General features: G+C 43.9%; 1 long non-coding RNA gene across 1 annotated transcript; it reads left to right on the top strand.

The window, feature by feature from the left end:
* The first annotated feature begins 2,122 nt into the window (after positions 1–2,122).
* LOC115083691 lies at positions 2,123–2,867 on the top strand. The gene is made up of 3 exons (XR_003854384.1): positions 2,123–2,256; positions 2,557–2,623; positions 2,746–2,867. It is a non-coding gene; the product is annotated as an uncharacterized LOC115083691 (long non-coding RNA).
* The last annotated feature ends 21,747 nt before the right edge of the window (positions 2,868–24,614 follow it).

Below are 24,614 nucleotides of genomic sequence, written 5' to 3'. Positions count from 1 at the left end.
AGCAGAGAACTATGCTGTATATGCATTGAAAGTGAAGTATCAGGCTTATTTGATTTGGGGTAGTAACCGCCGTAACAAGCCAGCTACTCCCCTCTTTGTGAGTGTGAATCCTTTTTTCCACATTTCCTCTTGCTGTTGAAGCTTAGAGCGATGTTGGAGTCACAGTAAGCATGTGTATGTTTATTTAATAAGGGTATTGTCTCCAGGCAGTAGCCATCATTCTGGCGAGTCACCCACTCTTCATTGGCGGCCTCTTGACTTTATGGATCCACAGTGTTTATCCCACGCCCCTTTGAAGTCCTTCACAGTTCTGGTCTTCACCACATCCTCCGGAAGGACTAGAAGTTAACAACTAGCACATTTAAAACAAATCAGAGAAAATTATTTTTCACTCAATGAACAATTAAGCTCTGAAATTTATTGCCAGAGGATGTGGTTAAAGCAGTTAGTTCAGCTGGGTTTAAAAAAGATTTGGATAAGTTCCTGGAGAAGTCCATAAACCACTCTTAATCATGTTAATTTAGGAAATAGCCACTGCTTATTACTGGCATTAGTAGCATGGGATCTTTTTAATGTTTGGGTATTGGTAATCTCGATTGGCCACTGTTGGAAACAGGATGTTGGGCTTGATGGACCCTCTGTCTGACCCAGACCCAAAATGTTTGACAAGGGCTTTTATTTTTACTGCAAGGACAGGGTTGGGGCAGAATGGCCAGTGCAAGGGTCTGAGATGCCCTACGTAAGACGTCAGCCATGCATTCACTCCCCCTCCATCCCCAGAGTCTTCTTGCTAATTCCCACAATCTCAGATGTGGTTCTGGGAGCACAGGTGGCAGTATCAGAGCTGCCATGAAGTTGGGTTAAGGCGCTACTGAAAGCCACTACAATGGGAGACAACCATTTGGGCAAGGGTGGTAGAAGAAGCAACAAGGAGCTCGCTCCCACTGATACAGCAAGGCTTGGGCCTTAGCTTATGCCAGCCTGATCCAGTCCCGCTGCTGCTGTCGCCCTAAACACTGTAGAACTGTAGGCAACTACCTAGTACATCTAGTGCTTCCACTGTCCCAGACTGTGAGGCCAGCCCTGAAAATCTGCTGCCTAAAATTGCTCCCCCTTGGCACCCCATGAAGTTAAAAATAGCAAATTTAAAACAAACTGGAGAAAATTATTTTTCAATGCACAATTAAGCTGTGGAATTCGTTGCTAGAGCATGTAATTAGGGCACTTAGTGTAGCTGGGTTTATAAAAAGTTCAGACGAATTCCTGGCAAAGTTCATTAACTGCTATTAATCAGGTTGACTTAGGGAATATTCACTGCTATTACTGGCAATAGTAGCATGGGATCTATTTTATGTTTGGGTACTTGCCACCTACTTGTTGTAACCTGGTGGAAACAGGATGCTGGGCTTGATGAACCCTTGGTCTGACTCGTATGGCATCTTTCTTATGTTCTTATGAAGTGGAGGAATGAGAGAGTGAACAGTGTGAGCTGAGTTTCTTTCACAGGAATAAAGAGTAAATAGTGGCTGCAGGGAAGGGGCAAGGAAAGGTCATGCTGTATTTTATTTAAAAAGCACAATGTGGTGATGCGATCATTTTACTGAGTTACTAGGTTTGGTTAATGCATTTTTGAAGATTATATTTTTCTTGTTTGCCGTTCAAGATTACTCCAGGAGTAGTTTTTTTGCAGTACATATTGCATTACTTTTAATGAGACAATTTCTAATTTCTTTATGTATATTTTCTTTGGTATAAATATTCCTCCGACACACCTAGAGGAGGGGGAGGGAGATTCATCCTAGCTCACCTGCAAATATTATTGGCCCCACAGTAGTGCATACATTGTTGCCAGATCGGGCTATTTCTTTTCCATTCTGCAGGGGAAAAAAAACATTTGTGCCGGTTACGTTAGATCTGGGATGGCCACCTGACTGCCAGCAACCCTCAATGTTGTTGCAGCTTTTTCCTTTGCTGCACAGTCCCTCCAGCAGTCGCAGAATGATTGCGCCCAGCCGCTGCAGCTCCACCAACAGTCGCAGATTGATGACTCATCGGCAGCAGCAGCAGCTCCACCAACAGTCGCAGATTGATGACTCATCGGCAGCAGCAGCTCCACCTGCAGGGCATTGCAGCATCATCAGCGTCGCAGGTGGGCAGAGTCAGACCCAGCACGGCATTGTAACAGAGAATGAATCTTCTGTGCAGCTGCAGACCTGAATGCTAAAGGGAGGGTAGCACTCAGCCGGCTACAACCAGGTATCAGGAGGGGAGGAATGAGTGTAGGGGGAATGAGTGTGTGGGGGCCGGGGATGAGCTTGGAGGGGGTGGAGAGAGGGGAATGAGTGTGTGGGGGCTGAGGATGAGCTTGGAGGGGGATGGAGAGAGGGGAATGAGTGTGTGGGGGCTGAGGATGAGCTTGGTGGGGAGAGGGGATTGAGTATATGGGGGCCGGGGATGAGCTCGGAGGGGGGAATGAGTGTGAGGGGCTGGTGTTTTTTAATTTGTTCTACACCACTTGATTTGATCTATTTTTTTTCTCATTTTTTCTCACTGCAGCAGATCACCTTTGTAAGAAATCCTTATTTTGATAAAAAGAAAGCTTGTCCATACCTGTTGACTACAGGTAAAAAAAAAAAAAAGTGACATGGAAACTTGTAATGCTATTATTTTTTTTTTTGGTTCTACACCACGTTTGCTTTCATCTAATTTTGCTTTTTTTTTCCCTTTCATTTCTTCTCCCTGTAGCAGATCTCCTTTGTAAGAAAGCCTGTCCATACCTACTGTTTCTGTCATTGGCTGCTGCGCTACTGAATGGCTTTGATCTACCATGGCTAAAGTAAGGAACTGGGCTAAGTACGGTAAAAGGTACTGCAAAGTGTGGGAAGAGGAATGTGAACTGGAAGCATGGATTCAGCCTGCTGTCTGCAATGAGAGGAGGAGGGAGTGAGCGTGAGGAGATTGAAAATTCAATCTCATGAGTTTTGGGCTTTTTTTGGGCTTGGTTTTTTGGGGAAAAAAGTGCTTGTTCTTTCATGAAAACCTGGCAACTGGCCGGAGGGTAAGCGGTGTCTTTCCAACCCGTTCTTTTCTGGTGTCCCTGTGACGGTTTCTAGCAAGCAGTGGGACTGAGTGTAAAGGGCTCCAGGTGGGGGGCTCTGCACTGGGGGGGCCGATGCATTGAAAAGAAGTGCAGAAAAAACTGCTTCTCTGTACTTCTTTTTTAAAATAAAAACAAAACTCGGCAGACCGCCGAGTTATGAAGACCGGGGATCGTTTTAATTACTGGCAGACAGGCAGGCATGGCAGGTCGTGCTAGGAAGGAGGTGCTAAGGTAACATAAGTGACCCTAGCGAGATCCCCTAATTTAAATATTGCATGGCGCCCCCCCCTTTGGGGCACCATGCGCGCGTTAAGAGAGCAGGCGCTGACTGTTCAGCGCCCGCTTTCTATGCGCCTTTATTGCATCGGCCCCTGGGAGCCTTAAAGGAAATCAAGGTGGCGATCAGGTCTTTAAATCTCAATCTATGGGACCGATGCAATGCAGTGTGCTCAGCCGAGTGCACTGTTTAACCCGCTGTTGGACGCGGGTTGAATAGGCGTTAATCCACTACCTAATGCAATAGGAGGATTAGCGCCTATTTAACGCGCGTCTGACGCGGAGTGAATGAGTTAGCGCTCATCACATGCAAATGCACTCATTCACTCCAAATGCAAAAAGACGCACATTTATCGCTCAGATATTAATGCCTGCCTGGAGCCGATAAACTGAAGTATCAAAGTCCTTCTTTCCGGAAGATGTGCCTGATGAGCCTCAAAACATAAATGACCCAAAGAAAGTGGTTTATGCAGCCACCCATTCTGTACCCATTGGAAAGATGGTCATGGCCTGAAACATGAGAAAGAAGTTGCTGAGATGGGCTCATGATTTCAGACTGGCTGGACATCCTGGACAGAGTCGTACACTCGCCATGCTCCAACGATATTACTGGTAGCCTACAATGAAAGAGGACATTCAAGCTTACGTCACCTCCTGCGCCAGACAAAAACCACTGTCAGGACGCCCCTGGGGGCTTCTCCAACCTTTACCTGTGCCAGATGAGCTCTGGACTCACATAGCAACTGATTTTGTAGTGGATCTACCACCCTCCGGTGATAATAATGCCATCTGGGTCACTGTCGACCGGTTCTCAAAAATGGAACACTTTATGGCTCTACCTGGCTTACCATCTGCCGCTGAGTTAGCGAAGTTATTTATCAGACATATCTTTCATTTCCACAGGATGCCTAAACACATCATGTCTGATAGAGGCATGCAGTTCACTGCGAAGTTTTGGAGAGCTTTGGGTCAGAAATTTGACATCTCACCCGATCTACTTCGGCATACCATCCTCAGTCAAACGGACAAACAGGATGAGCAGGACTCTCAAGCAATTCCTTCGTTCATACATGAATACGAGGCAGAGCGATTGGGCTGAGTTATTGCCATGGACTGAGTTCGCCATTAACTCTCATCCTGCTTCATCAACCGGTTCCACCCCGTCCAAAGTCGTGTATGGCCGATAGCCATTACCACCTCTTCCGCTATCACTATCTGTGGCCTCACCAGCAGCTCAATACACTACGGAAGAGATACAGAAACTCTGGAAACAGACTAAAGAAATGCTCCTCAAAGTAGGGCATAGAGCAAAGAAAGTCTATGACCCTCACCATAGGAATGCTCCTCAATTCCAGCCGGGTGAAAAAGTCTGGTTAAGCACCAAACATCTTCGACTCAAGCTTCCATCTGCCCGCTTTGCAGCTTGCTATGTCGGACCTTTCTCCATCTTCCGACGACTGGGTAACCTTACGTGCAGTCTGAAACTTCCTTCATCAATGAAGATCCACACCGCATTTCATGTATCTCTATTAAAACCTGTGGTACTCTCCGAGTTCTCCACCAAAGCTCCAGAACCAGCCTCTGTGGATGCAGAAGAGGACATAGAGTACAAGGTCGATGCCATCCTCGAGGTGTGGAAAAGAGGTAGAACCTGGGAGTACCTCATCTCCTGGGAGGGGTACGGTCCTGAAGAAAATTCATGGGAACCACTGGCCAACATCTTGGATAAAGATACGCTCCGACAATTCTACCAGTCGCATCCTTGAAAGCCAAAACCACCTGGCTGGGGGCCTGGAGGGGGCCATTTGAAGGGGGGTACTGTTGCGTCCGTCAATCGCAGATGGCTGCGACCCCCTCACCTTCTTTTCTCCTTTCTCTGGTACACTTGGGAAGATGGCTGCATCTGCTGCTGCATGTCGCGCTCTCCGGCGTCCCCAGGCCGGTTTGAACATTGGCGTCTGCCGTGATGATTCCTAAAGCCCTCCTAGGGTGTGTGCGCACGCATGCCACCCACGCTTATGTTTACATCAGGGCAGGAACCTCGGGGGCGGCCCCAATGCATGACCCTTACCTCCGGGTATTTATTTATTTATTTTTGTAATTGTTTATTTTCCATTAGAACCAACAGCGTACATAAGGATTTCAGAAATGTACAAATACGCATAATTATCATTGTGAACACAACAAAGATTAATCCCGGATATGCCATCTATCTGTGAAGAGTTGGAACACTGCTACAGTCCGATATCATGTCTCCTTGAACTGATTACGTTGCACTTTTCCCCTTGGAACAGCCCCCATTCACCCTCCCTCCCCTCTTTCACTCTCCCCAACCCCTGTATGTCTACAAAGTAACTTCTACTGTGGTTGCAGAGTACGGTTTTTCCAGGTGCAGTAAGGCTTCCATATCACATGGCATTTCTGAACTCTTTGATTTCGAAGGGCAGTGAGGTACCCCATCTGATATACTCTGTCTACTCGGTTCAAGATATTCAAGAGATTAGGGGTATTTACACCCTTCCACCTATAGGCTATTTCATATCGAGTTGCTATCATGTACTGGAGCAACAGTGAGTTTAGTGGGTCTCCTGTTGTTTTAGGAGCCAGGGTAATACGGACACCTTGTACTTCGAAAATATGCTGTAATACCAATTCCCATATTTTCACCACTTTGGGGCAGGAGCACCACATATGAAAAAATGTTCCCTTCTCCCCGCACTGCCTTCAGCACAGCGGGCTGACCCCGCTATTCAATTTATGTAAGCGCTCGGGAGACCTATACCACCTCTATAACAGTTTGTAACCATTTTCTTTGAAGGTGGCTGATACCGAGCTCCTGCCCATCTGTTTGTGGCATGAGTCCCATTCTAGTTCCGATAACTCGCCCCCAAGGTCAGCTTAGTTTTGGAGCCACCATTGAGAATCGTATACACTCTGGATATTGGGCGATTAAAGGGGACCGGGCTGCTCGCATAGAGTTTCAAACCTTGCCCTATCGGCTGAAAGGGCTTCTGGAGCCCCCACCGCTTTAAAGGAATGCGCTAGTTGGAGATTCGTATACCCATCCACTGGTGTCAGATCATACTTATTTTGCAGTTCTACAAATGGAATTAATTGGGTGCCCAAATAAAACTGTCCTATCCTGCTCAGGTCCTTCCCCCGCCAGCGATAGATAAAAGCTCTGTCCATTCCCAGTGGGAAGGCATAGTCATATAGGAAAGAGGTAGAGCGGTATACCCCCTTGTCCCCCACTAGATGAGACCGCCATTTCAGCCAATTTTTAAGCACAACCTGCGTAAAGGGCATCGGGTGTTTGCAAATATCTTTCCCTCCCGATTTACTCCAAACCCTATAATCCAGGGGAAGGTCACCCGCTACCTCCTGGGCAATAAAGATCCAAGGTTTCAAATCCTTCTGTTTGTGCCAACTGATGACCGCTCCCAACATGATAGCTGAGTAGTTCCAAAGTAAGTTGGGAATATTGTCCCCCCCCCACCCCCGATCTTGTCTCGATAAAGAACTTAACGTGAGACCCTGGGAGGTTTCCTTTTCCATATAAAACGGAAAATGTTTCTCTGCCATATTCGCATTGCTCCTCTGGAACCTCGACAGGCAGAGTTTGAAACATGTAGCGGAAGCACGGTAATACATTCATTTTGATCACCGCGATCCTGCCAAACCACGAGATATCAGATCTATCCCACCTATCCATATCTTGTTGGATTTGGGAGATTAAGGGATCATAGTTTAACTGGTACAAATGATCAAGATTAGGTCCAATTTTGACTCCTAGATATTTTACATAATTTTTAGCCAAATGAAATGGTAGAGAGCCCCCCACATCAGCATACTGTTCTGCCGACAGAGATACATTCAGTAATTCCGACTTATCGGCATTAATTTTAAAACCTGATAGTCGCCCAAATTGAATGAGTTCCTCCAACAGGACCGGTAAGGACGTTCCCGGGTCTGATACAGTAAATAGCAAGTCATCCGCAAAGAGCGACATTTTATAATCGGTCGCTCCTAAGCGAATTCCCCGAATCTGAGCATGGTTCCTCACTCTGGCCGCCATCGGCTCAAGCGATAGAGCAAATAAAAGAGGTGATAGGGGGCAGCCCTGCCTGGTCCCTCTTTTAACCTCAAAAGGATCCGAATAGGCTCCATTAATCTGTATTCTGGCATGGGGATGTCCATACAATTTCTGAATCCATGTAATAAATCCTTTCCAGCACTTGAAAAAGATAAGGCCAATGCACGCGGTCGAAGGCCTTTTCAGCATCGACCACTAGAAGGACTGCCGGAATATTTTGACGTTGGGCCCACCACATCAGCTCCACCACCCTTCAGACGCTGTCCAACGCTAATCGGCCCGGAATGAACCCCGACTGGTCCACTGCCACTAAAAGGGGCGCCACCCTCCCTAGGTGTATGGCTAAAGCACGGGCCAATATTTTAAGGTCTATGTTGATCAGGGATATCGGCCTATATGACCCGCAGAGTGTATGATCCCTCCCGGGTTTTGCCAATACTGTAATGCCTGCCATATTAGCTGCTGGGGCTAGCCAGCCCTCAGATCTTAGGGCATTATACATATTATATACATATTCACTAGGGGTGTTATTAAGTCGGCGCTAAATACCTTATAATACCTGGGGCTTTCCCTATTTTGAGATCCTTAATAATACCCAGGATTTCCCCCTCAGTTAATTCAGCATTGAGTTTTTCCCTGTGCTCATGGGATAAGAGTGCCATGTCCACTCCATCCAGAAATTGTGTGATATCCAGCGGGGAGCACTGAGCTTCAGCCTCATATAGTGCCTGGTAGAAATGAGTAAATCGGCACCCCATTTCTGCCTGTGAGTACACAAAGGTTCCCTGAGAATCCCTAATTTTTGTAATCTGAGTTTGAGCATCCTTCTCTTTTAACTTTCTCGCTATCAGTCGGCCTGTCTTGTTACCAAACTCAATGTTGCTGCTTCAAGCGCTCTAATTGGTGGGCAATTTTCCCAAGCTCTAGATTATCTGGAACACCATGCCTCCGGACCTCAGGCAGGAATCATGTCTACTAACTTTTAAAAGGAAATTAAAGACATGGCTGTTCTGCCGAGCTTCTCCGACACCAGCCCAACAGCCTGACTTACAACAGTTCTAGCAACTATACACTTTACAAATTCTAAACCGTGTATATAAATTTTTTAAGAGAATGTTTACAAATTTATCATGAGGTATTCTATCTGCACCTTCGCATACCCCAATGTATATCTTAATCTCTCGTCCCCCTCTTATTTTTCCTCCTCCAAGTTATACATCCTTGTTATAATGTAACTTTACTCTCCTTCAAATTGCATTTACTGTTTGGTTGGTTATAGTTCCTAATTGTTTGATGTAAACCGAGCTGATTTGATTTGTATCAAGAAATTCGGTATAGAAAAGCCTTTAATAAATAAATAAATAAATAAATAATGTAAGGCCTGTCTCGCGTCCTTCAAACAACCGAATGTTTGCTCGTCTGGGGATCGTTTATGGCGGATCTCCAATTTGTTAATTCTTTCCATGAGGGCAAGCCGCTCTTTCTTTACGTTCGCAGCCCTTGCAATAAACAGTCCTCGTATATAGGCCTTTAAACTGTCCCAGAGGGTCCCAGGCGATACCTTCCCATTATCACTGATTTCCAGAAAGGTCTGTATTTCATCCTTCATGTGGGCCACAAATGTGCTGTCATCCAAGAGGCTATCATTTAGTCGCCAAAATTTTGTACCTCCGGCTATTTAACCTCCGCTCTTGATCCATGCTACGCGTTAGCAAAGACTTCGGTTTAGCTACTCTGACCATTCCCTAGCTCCTACTAGGAACTCCTGCTGCCCTCTGGGGTATCGCTACCTCCTAAGCTCTGGGTACCTGCTCCTCGGGGGCATCTTCTGCTTATCTCTCTCAAGGTGACCGCCAGAAGGAAATCTTGGTACTCGCTCCACGAGGGCCTATCTGTTCCTACCACGGAGGCTTCCTGCACCATCTACTTTTGGACTTCAGCTTGCTCTACAGTGGATCCTCTACCAGCTGCTGCCATCAGTGAGTACCTCTTCACTACACTCCATGCCTCTTGCATCACCTACAGATTCACGGCGTACTCCGTTCCCGGACCACTACCGGATCTGAACTTTCATCTGCAACCTGAGACGGACCCGCAACTCTGGGCCCTACCGGGACTGTTCTTCTGCAAGGGTGAGAGCTAACAGAGACTGCTCCATCCTGTGTTTCTCTGGACTGCCTATTCGAGGTACAAAAAAACTTAGATTGTAAGCCTTCTGGGGATAGGGAAATACTTACAGTACCTGAATGTAAACTGATGTGATATCTCAGATCGAATGTCGGTATATAAATGTTGCGACCGTTGCTGCCCGACGTCTCCACTCCACCCACCTTAAGACTTTGGCGACTCCCTCCGGCGTTGATGGAACGCTGGCTGCCGTGGCGTCATTCTGCCGACCTCCTCCGGCGTCCCTGGACCGGCTCGACGCTGCTATCCGCTATTTTGCCCAGAAGCCTAGAGGCGCGTGCGTGGCCCGACTGAAGTACCAGCACTGGCGCGAACCTCAGGGGCGTCCCCCTGAGATGACGTCATACGCTTGGATATTTAAAGGTCTCCAAATCGCTAACTAATCGAGTTAGCAAAGGTTTAACTAAGGTTAACTCAGGCTAAGGTTTACCTACGCAACTCTGCTTCCTCGGATTTACCAGGGGTACCCGCTCCTCGGGGGCCTCGCTCTCTCTCTTGTTTTTCAGGTTACAGTCTGGAGCCAGTACTCTCTCCTTGAGGGCCTTCCCTCCCAGACTGGTTTCTGAATTCACTTCTGCCAGGAAGTCATTGCTGCCTACTACATCAGTGAGTTACCATCGTTCTCTCTGAGCTTTCCCTGGAATCAGGTACTCGCTCCTCGAGGGCCTATCGCTCCAGCTCCTGGGCTTCTATTGAGACTATTGTGTGAGTGTTACCATCTAGTTCTGTTCACGAACTCTGCATACCCTGCCTACTCACTATCTTCAGTTTCTGTACAGCTCAGCCAGCCAGGGATCGCTGTTCCAGTATCTGAGGGACTACAGCCCAGCCGGGCGCTCCAGCTTATTACTGCCACCTCTGGTGGTTCAGTATACTGTTTAATAAAAGAACTAGTGTGTGTCTGTCTCCAAACTCTGAGCCTAACTGGTGGTCCCTCTCGGGACCTTCACCTAGGGGTGTAGTTATCTGCCACTGGCCCAAGGATCCACCCACAACCTTCCTAAATAATAATAATAATAAATAAATATATATATTTGACATCATCTGCTGCCTGCTTCTCGGAAAGTACCAGCGGCTGTGTAATAAAGAGCATAAACCACTGTGTCCTTGTCCTAAGAGTCCAGCCATATCGCTGTGGTTCCCCATGGGGCTCCTCCCCGTGGGAGGAGTCATCTCCACTGTGACCAGGAATCCACTAACTAACCACGAACATAACAGATACTTTGTCCACATTAGTAGCTGTCAATTCTTGGGAAGCTATTACCACTAACTTATCAAAGGTTCTTTGTCTCACTATTAAGAAATCGATTACTCCCCATGTGACGCATAAAGCCCCTTGGTTTACCGCTCAATTAAAAATTCTTAAACAGGCATTAAGATGCCTAGAAAGAGCTTGGCACAAATCTCGCAACTCCACCACCTTAACCCAATCTAGGACAGTTCTTCATAAATACAGAACTGCCATAAATACAACAAAATGTGATTTCTATGCAGAAAAAAATCATAAATTTCAATGTAACCCAAAAATATTATTTTATGTCTCAGATCTTATTAAGGTCAAAAGTGTACCTATACTAGTTGACAATTTTACAAGAAAAAAAGAACAAATTTGCTAATTATTTTTCTGATAAGATCCTTTCTATTCTCAATATTTATTTATTTATTTAGTTTCTTTTACTATACCGATGCTCAAGACTAGGTCTTATCGTACCGGTTTACAATGTAACTGAGGGGAAACCAATTAACATCAAGGTAGAAAGTAAAGTTACATTAAACAGGGAGCGTAAAACCTGGGCAATGGAAGACAGTACAGAGTTTAAACTAAGAAACGATTAGAGAGAGATAAATATATAAATCAACAAAAAACTATAAGATACATAAACATAGGTTTATCCTAGGCAGTTATTAGCATGGTATGTCCATAGGGAGAAGGAAAGGGTGAGGTTGGGTGGGGGGGAAGGGGAGAGGGAAAAGAGGGGGGTAGGGATTGGGGAGGGGTGGGAGAGTGAGAGTCAGTGATGGTTGAGGAGATCCTTCAGCGGTAGGCTTCTGCGAACAGCCAGGTTTTCAATTTCTTTCTGAAAGTTGAATGGCATTGTTCTTGGCGTAAGTCATGAGGAAGTGAATTCCAATGTAGTGGACCTGCTGTTGAAAGAGCTCGCTTGTGAATAGTGTTGTGGACCGATGATTTGTTGGGGGGGGCCTTGAGCGAACCTTTGTAGGCAGTTCTGATCGGTCTTGCGGAAGTATGTAATTCAAGTGGGAAGGTGAGTTGGAGAGTGGATTGCTGGTAGACGGATTTGTGGATGATGGTGAGAGCCTTGAAAAGTATTCTATATTGGATGGGCAGCCAGTGTAGGATTTTTAGTATTGGTGTGATATGGTCCTTGCGACGAGTGTTTGTAAGGATCCTAGCCGCTGCATTTTGCAGCATCTGAAGAGGTTTGGTGGACGAAGCGGGGAGACCAAGTAATAGAGCGTTACAATAGTCGATCTTTGAAAACAGTATGGCTTGAAGCACCGAACGGAAATCCTTGAAGTGTAAGAGCGGTCTAAGTTGCTTCAGGACCTGTAGCTTGAAGAAGCATTCTTTGGTTGTGGCGTTAATGAATTATTTGAAGTTCATTCTAGAGTCAAGGGTAGCCCCAAGATCTCTGACCTGGTTTGCTAATGGGATGCTAGCATTATTTGCGAGGGGGTTGTTGTCACTAGGGGAGATAACCAGTAGTTCCGTTTTGGAAGAATTTAGGACCAGATTGAGACTCGAGAGCAGAAGGTTGATGGCGTGTAAGCAGTTGTTCCAGAAATTTAGAGTAGAGATGGGGTCCGAGATGGGGATTATGATTTGTACATCGTCCGCGTATATAAAGTGGGTGAGATTGAGACTATTGAGTAGCTGGCATAAAGGGAGTAGATATATATTGAACAGGGTAGGGGAAAGAGACGAACCCTGAGGTACACCTTGGTTTGATGGAATGGAGTGAGATTCTTTGTCATTTATTTTGACTTTGTAGTGTCTGTTGTTCAGAAAGGATGTGAACCAGAGCAGTGCAGAGCCGGATATGCCTATTTCCATTAAACGGTTTATGAGGATAGTGTGGTTTACCGTGTCGAACGCGGCAGAGATGTCGAGAAGGGCTAGCAGGTAAGATTGTCCCTTGTCAAGGCCCATCAGGATGTTGTCCGTTAGAGAAAGAAGGAGGGATTCTGTGTTTAGGCGTTTCCTGAATCCGAATTGAGAGGGGTAGAGAATATTGTGGGAGTCAAGGTAGTCTGTGAGTCGGATGTTGACAAGCTTTTCCATTAGCTTGGCTATAAAAGGTAGGTTTGCAATGGGGCGGAAGTTTGCAGGGTCGGCTGGGTCCAGGTTGGGTTTTTTAAGTAAGGGTTTAAGTGAAGCAATTTTTAAGGAGTCCGGGACCGATCCTTGATTGAGGGAGCAATTTATGATGTCTGCCAGCGGTTTAGCAATGGTGTTAGGGATGGTGAGAAGTAGTTTGGTCGGTATTTGGTCCAAAGGATGAGTGGAAGGTTTCATTTTCTTGATTATTGATTCAATTTCCAGGGAGGATGTCTGTTCCAGAATTTCTAGTGACGGTCTGTGGATATTAGGTGGAGGGTTATTGGTTGCGAGGCTTAATGGTTGCGAAGGGTTTGGAGCAATGTTAGTTGAAGCCAGGGGGGCAAGTAGGTTTTTGATTTTGTTATCAAAAAAGATAGCCAACTCTGTGGATTTGTTCTGGGCTTCTTCTTCTGGGATGGTGAGGGGCATAGGTGTGGTAAGGGCAGCTACATTTGAGAACAGAGTTTTTGGGTCATATAAGAAGCCGTGTATTTTTTTGGCGTAGAAATCTCGTTTGGTGCGGGTAATGGATGTCCTATAGTAGCTCATTGCTGTTTTGTACGAAGCAAGTGAGGAAGGGGAGGAATCTTTCCGCCAGCGTTGTTCTTTGTGTTGTAGATCCTGTTTGAGTTTCCTTAGTTCGGTTGAGAACCAGGGTTTCTTGTTCGTGCGGGCTGGGTTGATAACTTTTGTTGTTACAGGGCAAATTCTGTTAGCTACTGAGTGTGTAATAGTTTGCCAGGAGTTCATAGCGGTATCCGCATCTGAGAAGTCCAGTTTAATTAGTTCTTCGGCCAGGCTGTTGTTGAGAGTGTCCATGGAACAGGGTTTCCTGAACTGGATCGAGGATTTAGTAACAATAGGGGTCAATTTTTGTTTTATATATAATTTTGTAGTTATCATCGAGTGATCTGACCAGGGGATGGGGGAGCAGGAAGGAGGGGTGATGGGCGAGATGGTTTCGTTAGTGAATATCAGGTCAAGCGTGTGGCCTGCCTTGTGTGTGGGATTGTTTATAATTTGTTTGAATCCCATAGCCTGGAGAGAAAAGAGAAGGGCTTCGCAATTAGATGATAGGGTAGGGGAGTCAACATGGATGTTGAAATCTCCTAAAATAATAGCCTGTGAGTTAGTGTTGATGTGTTTGGCTATGGTTTCGATGAGTGGAGAAGGGTTGGATTCTAGGAGCCCCGGGGGGGCGTAAATAAGGCAGACTTGAAGCTGGGAGGATTTGAATAGTCCGATTTCTAATTTGGTCGTCGATTTGAAGGCTTGTTGGGACAGTCTCAGTTCTTTTTTTGCTATTAACATTATTCCACCCCCTCTTTTTTTAGGTCTGGGGATAGAGAAGATGTCATATTGTTGTGTTGGCAACTGGTTAATAATGGCGGTGTCTGTGTTTTTTAGCCATGTTTCGGTAATGGCACAGATGTCCGGTTGGGTGTCCAGGAGGAGGTCGTTGAGCAAATGAGATTTTTTTGAGAGCGACTGCGAGTTGAAAAGGGTTAAGGTGATTAGAGATAATCCTAGGAATTGTGTTAGAGGGGAGATCATGATTGGAATCAGGGATCTCTTTGATCGTGGATTGAGCACGGGTGTATTCGCTCTGTGGGTGAGTAGGTGAGGGATGATCTGAATGGGGAAAGTTTGTAGCATGCTGTCTTTTTAAGAAGAAATTGCTGGTGGATAAGATTGTTGGATGACTACTGGGTGTTGGAGTGGCTTGATGAGTGCTAGATGCTGGATTGACTGGAAGAATGCTGGATGCTGGGGTGACTAGAAGATTGCTAGAGGGATGCTGGAGTGACTGGACGAATGCTGGATGCTGGAGTGACTAGAAGAGGTTGCTGGAGTGACTGGACGAATGCTGGTTGCTGGAGTGACTGGATGAGTGCTGCTGGAGACTGGATGTGCTGCTGGAAGCTGAGTGAGTGCTGCTGGAGACTGGATGTGCTGCTGGAAGCTGAGTGAGTGCTGCTGGAGACTGGATGTGCTGCTGGAAGCTGAGTGAGTGCTGCTGGAGATTGAATGAGTGCTGCTGGAGACTGGATGTGCTGCTGGAAGCTGAGTGAGTGCTGCTGGAGACTGGATGAGTGCTGCTGGAGACTGGATGAGTGATGCTGGAGACTGGATGTGCTGCTGGAGGCTGAATGAGTGCTGATTGAGTGGCTAATTAGTTTTAGTTTCGTTTTAGGTATCTTTGTTCTTTGCCTCCCGACTCTCCTGCACGTCTCACCTCGAGTGTCTGGTGAGCAGGCTTTTGCCCCGGATGGGCCGCGCCGATCGCGCAAGCCTCGGCAGGGAGGAGGAGGAAGCGGTTGGGTGCAGGTGGGCGCCGGGATGTAGGCCGCCGAAATGATATATATGGCAATAGATTCTTCCACGGGTATGGCTCAGGACTTCCTCGGGGCTGTACGAAGGGGCGAAACAAAGGGACCTGCCCCTTTGTTGCGCTCCTTCGGCGCGCGACGCCGGACGTAATGCTGATTTAAAGCCCCTCAGGGCTGGCTCCTATTGGTGGAGCTGGATCGGGGGCGGGGCTCCCTTTCGGCGCGGTTTTTGTATTGTTTTGATGCGTCTTTAGGTTTTTAAAAGATGCAATCTTTACTTATCTTTCTTTTGCCGCGTTATCGTCGCCGGGTTCCCCCGGGTGGGGAGAGTGAAGCCCAGACCTTCCCCCGGCGGGGCTCGGCGCCGGTTGCGCAGGCCTTCCCCGATCGTGGCAGATGAAGCAGGCTATTTTAATCCCTTTGAATCCTTCCAATAGTTGGTCATCTTTTGATACTGTTTCATCTCTGGAAATTGCTAATCTTCTAAAAAATATGAACCCAGCAGCCCACCTCCAGGATTCCTTAGCCATTAAATTATTGCAGTCAGTACCAGACATAGTAGCCCGGCCATTAGCTGACATCATTAATGTGTCCTTGGAAGAAAGTAATTTCCCCAATACCCTTAAATGCACGGTGGTGAAATCCTTAATAAAAAACCTAATTTAGACCCTGGAAATTTAGCTAATTTTCGACATATATCCACCCTTCCCTTCCTGGCAAAACTCGACATAGTCCATTAGTTGTTTGTTGAGAACCACCATTTGCCCTTCCCTTCCCAATATGGGTTTTGAAAATCACATAGTACTGAAACCCTTTTAACATCGCTCTCAGATATTATACTGAGCGGCCTCGATAACAGTAGCTCGTGCCTCCTAATTTTATTAGACATCTCGGCGGCCTTTGATACCATCAACCACGATTCCATGATCTGTAGACTGAAAGAAATTGGTCTTCAAAATGTTACTCATGCTTGGTTTAAATCTTACCTTTTCAATAGATCATTTAGGATAAAAATAGGCACGGTAGAATCAGGAAATATGCTGACATCAGGAGTACCCCAGGGTTCATCCCTTTCTCCTACTTTGTTTAATATTTATATGGCCCCTCTATGTAGGCTCCTTCACTACATATTCCCCGACGATGTGCAGATCCTCCTACCAATCAAAGATACGCTACATAGCACATTGAAACTTTGGGAAATTTGTTCCAAGTCTATAGAACAACTTCTTACTCATACATCATTATCTTTAAATGATTAAAAAACCGAGATCCTTGACATTTGCAATAAAGTGACCGAAAAAAATGACATTAGACATCAGCTCAAGCATGCCCTCTTCTACCATCAAGCAGGAAGTTAGGGATCTAGGTGTTATATTCGATAGTGAACTCAATTTAAAGACTTCTATCAAAGCCATAGTCCAAGATGGCTTTTATAAATTACAGGTTTTAAAGAAATTGAAGCCTTTATTACATCATAACTACTTTCGCACAGTTCTTCAAGCCCTGCTTTTAACTAAGTTGGATTATTGCAGTGCCCTTCTTTTGGGCCTTCCGTCATCATGTATACAGTACAATAGTATTATACATGTAAGGTAAACTTTCACGTATAAATGGACAGGTTTCATGACATTCATCGAATATTTTTTTTTGTAATTATGTAACTGGAATTTACTGGCACATTAATAATATTACCCAATTTTAATTCTTACTTTACGTGCCTATCTGTAAACCGTTGTGATGGTATATACTTAACGACGGTATAGAAAATATTTTAAGAAAATATTCGTCCTTTGCAGCTGTTGCAGAATGTGGCCGCATGTCTGTTGACTAATGTTAAGAAGTTTGACCATATTACTCCCATTTTGATGGATCTACATTGTCTCCCTATACATGCCAGAATCCAGTTTAAACGTTTGATTCTTATCTACAAAATCATTTAAGGCGATAATACAGAATGGTTAAATGCATCTCTTCATATTCATACTCCTTCACGTAATCTGAGATCTTTGGGCAAGGCCCTACTCACAGTTCCATCACCTAAATTAGCAAACCTAAACGCAGTCAGGGAAAAGGCTCTTTCTTTGGCTGGGCCAAAACTTGAAATTCTCTTCCATCTAACATACGATTAGAGGTCAGTATACAAGCATTTAAGAAACAGGTTAAAACATGGTTGTTTGAGCAGGCTTTCAACAAGACAGATTAACATCTTCAGTGACTCCCCCTAGGAATTTTACAGCCTTAGATAATAATAATATCAGATATTTTTAATTTTAGTACTAAATGATAGTACCATTATTTATGGTTTTATTAAAATTTCAATTTGTATTTTATTATTTTGTAATTTTTAGTGTAGAAGGCCACTAGGAGATAAAAATCTAAAGGCGTTCCACGGGGTTTCTTTTTTTTTTTTTATTAAATTGAAATTTTTTATTAATCATAACAAAACTGACAGGGAACCAGCTACCAAACCAATACACACATAGCGGGTTGACATAACAGAGTATGATAACTTTACAAAAAGCAACATGTTCTGAATAACATGGTTTCATTAATACTGATTAGCCATGGAAATCCCTAATGGTTCATCCGACAAGTAGCTAACTTTTATAACACATCCCTCCCTAACCCTCTCTTCCCCCCCTGCCAGTACACATGCTTCATACTCAAAGCTGTAGGTTCAACAGTATGGGTAGTGAGAACAAGAGTCCAGTTTCCATCATATCGTTAGACATATCTGCAGAGTTAAATACCATGGTAAAGTTGATTGTACAATAAATACCTATAAATTACTAGGACTGCTAGCATTTTTCCAAGATTGGTAAGCCTGCCATGTATGTTCAAAAGTAGTTGTACATTTATTTGTAAACACTGTAATTTTGGACAAATAAATATGTTCTGCCTGGTGTTGTATGGCTGCTGTGGTTGGGACATTAGGGGATTTCCAGAATTTGGCGATTTCGCATCGCGTGGCCGTCATAACGAAATTTATGAGTTTATTGTTCTCCATCGATAACTGTGGTTGTTTTTTCCCTAATAGTGCCTGTGCCGGTGTGATACTAGCTATGCCTGGAACCATGTCTTCTGCCCATCTAAAAATCCCCTGCCATACTCCTTTTATTATAGGGCAGTCCCACCACATGTGGATAAATGTCCCTTCGGCTTTCCAAGTCCGCCAACACTTGGCTGAGGTATTAGGCATGAACTTATGTAGTCTTTGTGGGTACATATACCAACAATAGAGTACTTTGTAGGAATCTTCTATGAGGTGGGAACGATGTACCCCTTCCCTATATTTTTATATATCCCTTTCCATTCCTGGGGAGACCATTCCAAATTGAGATCATGCTCCCAAGCTCTCTGATATATTGGTTTTGCCTCATCAGAAGGACTCAATAAATTATAAACCACTGAGAGTGCTTTCTTTGTCATATCCGCCTTTGTACACAACTTTTCAAAATCAGATATACCCACTTGTAAGTGGTTGCGAAGCATAGCGGCGTATGCAAAATGACTTAGCTGTAAATAAGAATAAAGCGCCAAATCAGGTAGATTAAATTGCCTCTGGATATCTGAAAATGGATGCAGTCCTTGAGAGCCCCAGATTTGGCCCCATGTCAAAAACCCTTGTTGCTTCCATATTTGAAATACTAAATTTTCAAAAACAGATCTGAATGACTTGTTTTCATAAAGATTATGCAAGCATGATATTCCCTTTTCCCAATAAGTCGATGCCCGAATTGGTGCCACAAATCTAAAGCGATAAGAATGGAGGGGGGAAATTTCAAACCCAGATCAACAAGCCACGTTCCTTTAGGTTGCCATATAAGGTTGCGTAGCTGAATGCGTCCTAATAATCCCTGATTAGTCTGTACCCATTGTTTGGGTTGGTGCAGTTTGTGCCATTCCACCAATTTCTTGATTTGTGCCACCCAATAGTATCTGGGGAGTTCGGGTACACCTAGCCCCCCCATTGATTTAGTCTTATATAGGATCCTTCTAGCTACTCGTGGTCTCCTACCACCCTGTATGAAAACTATACATTTCTTCTGCCATATATTTAATTGTGTCGGGGTAACTTTAGTGGGCAATGTTTGAAAGAGGTATAAGAGCTTAGGAAGTAGTGTCATTTAAGGACCGCTATCCGGCCCAGCCAGGAGATATGGTATCGGCTCCATTCCTCCATGTCCTTAGTCAGTTTAGTCCATAAAGGGATGTAATTTATGGAAAACAAATCTTGGGTAGCGCTTAATTGTACCCCTAAATATTTTATACATGCTTTCTCCCATTTGAATTGGAAGAGTCTTTAAAAATGCTCGGATTCCTATATCGAAAGATTAAGATTCAGTATCTCAAACTTCTCCCAATTAACTTGGAATCCTGAGACTTTGCTAAAAGCCTCCATTTCATTCATCAAGGTCCTAACTGACAATTCCGGTTTGGTCAGCAGTAGTAGTATGTCGTCCGCGAATAAAGAAATTTTGGAGGAGGTCCGCCCTGAGATATCTGCATTACGTTGGATAATAATGGCAAATGGTTCAAGAAATAAAGCGAAGAGTAAAGGGGATAGTGGGCAGCCCTGCCTGGTCCCCCTGCCTACCGTGAAATTGGGTGATTACCCTCCGTTAATCTTAAGGCAGGCTTTGGGAGCATTGTATAACTGATGAAGCCACTGGAGGAATGGGAGTCCAAATCCCATTCTCTCCAAAGTGTGAAAAAGATATGGCCAGTGCACCATATTGAACGCCTTTTCTGCATCAATAGAGAGGGTGATGGCGGGGATATTATATTTTTTCGCATACCAGATGTTATCCAGGATTTCATGGACATTATCCGCAGTGGTTCTCCTGGGGATGAACCCCGCTTGGTCGGGGTGTATCAACTGGGCTAATAAACAGTTATGGCGGTTGGCAAGAATCTTCGCTAGAATTTTAACATCTATGTTCAACAGGGATATGGGTCTGTATGATCCATACAATGTCGGATCTCTGCCCGGCTTCAGCAAAATGGTGATTCCTGCCGTATTGGGAAGTGACGATAAATCAGTCCCGTTTTGCAGGGCGTTAAAGAAATTTAAGAGCACCATTGCCAACATTGTGGAAAACTGTTTGTAAAAGCGTGGTTTATAGCCGTCCAATCCCAGCGATTTGCCAGGCTTTAAGGACTTAATGGCTTCGTGCACCTCCCCCAGAGTGATATCCTTATCTAAGAATAATCGCTGAGGGGAAATGGCGTATCTGTTAAGTAGCCACAAAACAGTACGGTAAGCGGTCAAGAAAAGCCATGGATGTGAAAAAACAAAGCTAGACTGGAGCCTTGGAAACAAGATTTATTAGTTGATTATATACAGCCTGACTCTGGCCAAAGTTTCGCCTTTTTTTGAAGGCTGCATCAGGGGCTCTACGAAAGAAATTTTAATATTAAAATAAAGAATAATAAGTATAAAACAAAACCCAATAAGAGGTAATTTAAACAATAATAAAATAAAATGCAGTTAAAAACAATGAGCAGCGAGGCTGACAGGTTACATAGTGAAGTCAAGAACAAAGAAAAGAACTTATACATAAAATTATATAAAATATGAAGATAAAAAGTTACCTTAATTCAAGCTAATTAAAGAGTGCATCTCCGGGCACCATATATAGTTATGGAATGTACACACTAAAAATACAAAAGTAAAAAATACAATAAAAATTTTTAATGAAAAGCTAAAAAATATTAATAAAAATAAATGAAAGATCAAAAATAAAAAAATATTTGTTAGCTTGTTTAATCACTTGTAGTGTAGATTAGTGGCTAGTCCTAAAAGAATGGGGAAATTTAGTTTTAAATACCATAATCTAATAAAAGTTGTACAATCAGTCCACATGTTTGATTAAAAATTAAGATTAAAAGGATGGACTTTTGTGACAATGTGCTTCTAAAGACAGACATCAAAAATTTTTTTTATTATAAAGACTATGGGGTAGATTTTTAAAAAACTACGCCCGCGCGTATCTTTTAAAATCCGGGGTCGGCGCGCGCAAGCCTGAGCAAAAACAGCAACCTGCGCGCGCCGAGCTACGCAGCTTGCCTCCGTTCCCTCCGCCTCCCCTCCCTTCCCTTCCCTTCCCCTACCTAACCTACCCCCCGGCCCTAACTAATTCCCTCCCACCCCCCCACCTTTATTCCGGGCTGTCTGCCGACGCGCCATGTTCCAGTCCAGGGGCTGGTCCGGAGGCCGCGGCCCCGCCCCCGACAGGCCCCCTTCACGAAAGCCCCGGGACTTACGCGCATCCCGGGGCTTTGCGCGTGCCTATGCAACATAGGCTCGGCGCGCGCAGGGGGAGCTTGGGACAGGTTTTCGGGGGGGTACGTGCATATCTTATGCGCATACCCCTTTGAAAATCTGCTCCTCTGTGTTAGTGAGCAAGAGTGTCGCAGACATTCTCTATATATGCTACATACTAATTACGTAGCTCCAAAACGACGCGGATGTATATTTTAAAAAAAAAATGTTTAAGCTCTGTGCGGGATCGAGGTAATCCTGCCATTCACCCGCTAACGTTAAATTTTGAATTAAAAGATAAACAACAGTGAGCTCAATACTCCCTCATATATTCCTCTTCTCCGAGCTTGAAAAACTGCGCTAAATTTATGATGTCTGGTCCTTGCAGGTATCGACCATTCAACCTTAAAGGTAAAATGAAACTAAAACTAAAAAGTAACTTTAAAACACATTAAAAATGGTAATGAGGTATGCGGAAAACCGCCCCAAAATTATGATATATACCTTTACAGGTATCGATCATTTAAACAATGGATGAGTGCCTTAAAAATGAGACGGGACTGAAACTAAAAAATAAATTGAAAGAGCATTAAAAATAAGTTAAACTGGTAAAAAAAAAATATATATAACCTGCGGTAAACTCATATGTGCCTTATCTCAGTGCTTAAGAAACCGCGAAGAAGAAAAATGGTAAGCATTACGAGGACAAGCAGCTATGTTTTGAAAAATGATTGCTACGTCTTAATGAAGGGAACATTTCCTGAATGAGTTCTATAGGGGATCGGGTTCGGTTTTGTCATTTAACAGATAGCGTTAGAAATGCAATTTTGTGGGTTTATCTAAAGGTATACATCATTCTAATGTGGATCAATTCCTTCAGTGCATTGTACCTAACGAATCTATAAATATGGTATGCTGATTGTAATGTTGAAATTAGCCACGCACCTTCAAAATGCATTCGAAAGACCAACTGCAGTGTTCTCCAATCAATAGTAGCAAATATAGAAAATGACCCGTGGTGGACTGAGTGCTTCCTTATATACGCCACCTAGCAATGTTTTAAAAACGGCGCCAAAATTGTGATGTCATGTCTTTTCAGGTGTCAGTCATTTAATGCCTTGAAATATAAAGTAAATATGATTTAAAAACCATTAAAATTGATCTAAAACTTAAAATAAATCTAAAATATGTTAAAACTTGCAATTTATATATGGATTGAAGTTTAAAAACATGGCTTGACCTTACTGGAGATTATAAAAATACAGTTTAGTCAATATCTAGATTCAAGCCAGCTGGGGGCATTGTGTTCAATTTAAAAATGTCTTTGCTCTGTTCTTATCAGTAACCTGTCCATATCACCTCCTCTCCAGGACAGTTTTGGTTTGCATAATACACAAAATCTGTAATCTTCAAAATTATGATCAGCGGGCTCGGAATGTCCAACTAAAGGCTTGTCTTCTACTTTTCTTTTCATTGCACTTTTATGTTCCACTATTCTTTTGTGCATGGACATTTACTCCTTCACTTTTACAGTTTGTGAATGTTCTTAGTTTGAAAGGGTTGCTCTGGCCATGAATCAAAATACAATCTGTTTTCATGTTTACGTGACAAACGGAACATGAACCGCATGGGCGGTGTCCAGGCGGTCTAATGTCTTTAACCAAAGGATGTTTCAGTTTTAAGGCAGCCTTGCATGAAAATGACTGATGCCTAAAAGACATGATGTCATAATTTTGGCATGTTTTTTAATAAAAGGGCAAAGACAAATAGTACATAAGAATAGTACTGAGTCTACTGCAGGTCATTTTCTATGTTCCCATCATGATTGGAGAACACCTCAGTTAGTCTTTTGAATGGATTTTGAGAGTATGTGGTTAATCTAAAGCAGATCCTAATATTAAATTGCAAGTTTTTTCCCGGCCAGTATGGTTTTAGCCATTCTTGTATGAATGTAAGGGGTGAGAAGGTATTTGTTCCAGCTAGCCAATCTTTGACATGGAGCATGCACACACAAGAGCATAAGAACTTGCCATGCTGGGTCAGACCAAGGGTCCATCAAGCCCAGCATTCTGTTTCCAACAGAGGCCAAACCAGGCCACAAGAACCTGGCAATTACCCAACCACCAAGAAGATCCCATGCTACTGATGCAATTAATAGCAGCCCATGAGAGGTGTCTAACATTAATGAACTCAGAGGGAGTTTTGGTTTATGCTTTGCCCATAAAAAGAATCGTCGTGCTTTATTAATACGGACCATCTCCAATCTTCGTATCCAGAGAGGCAATTGTTGGAATACATAGAGCCATTTGGGCAATTCGATCATCTTAATGAGAAATATTCACCCAGTAAGAGATAAAGGCAATGAGGCACAAGTCTGTAGTTTAGCTTCCATGGAATTCAATAATGGAAGTATATTAGCTTCGTAAAGTTTACTAGGCTCCTACAAGTTTGATACCCAGATAATCATCTCTGTTTTGACCCATTTTAGGGGGAAGGTCCCTCTCCAATTGGACTCGATGTCTCCAGAAACCTCCAAGGCCTCTGATTTATCCACATTTATTTTAAGCCCTGAGAAGGAACCAAATAAAGTTTGATTTCGGAATATCTGCTCTAAGGAAGCTTGTGACAATGACAGGAATACCAACACATCGTTGGCAAATGCTGCTCTTTTGAATATTTGAGCGCCAAGTTCAAACCCCTTTATCAGTGGGTCTTCCTCTATTTTTCACAGGAGTAGGTCTATTGAGAGTATATATAACAGGGGGGGATAATGGACAGCCCTGCCTAGTGCCACGAAATAGGGAAAAGTCTGTAGAAACATATCGATTGGCCAAGGTAGCTGACCGTGGGTTATGATAGAGCATAGAGAGATACTTCAGAACTTTCCCTGAGAAACCATTACCATTCCCATGATACTCTATCGAAAGCTTTTTCAGAGACAAAGCTTACTATCATAGCTGGACATAGACTCTTCCTAGTTTCCTCCATTACTATCACTAATTTGGTAGTATTGATGCTAA

The sequence above is a fragment of the Rhinatrema bivittatum genome, chromosome 2 (genome assembly GCF_901001135.1).
Source record: "Rhinatrema bivittatum chromosome 2, aRhiBiv1.1, whole genome shotgun sequence".
NCBI lineage: Eukaryota > Metazoa > Chordata > Amphibia > Gymnophiona > Rhinatrematidae > Rhinatrema > Rhinatrema bivittatum.
Note: the sequence above shows the minus strand (reverse complement) of the source record. Positions and strands in the feature narration are given on the sequence as shown.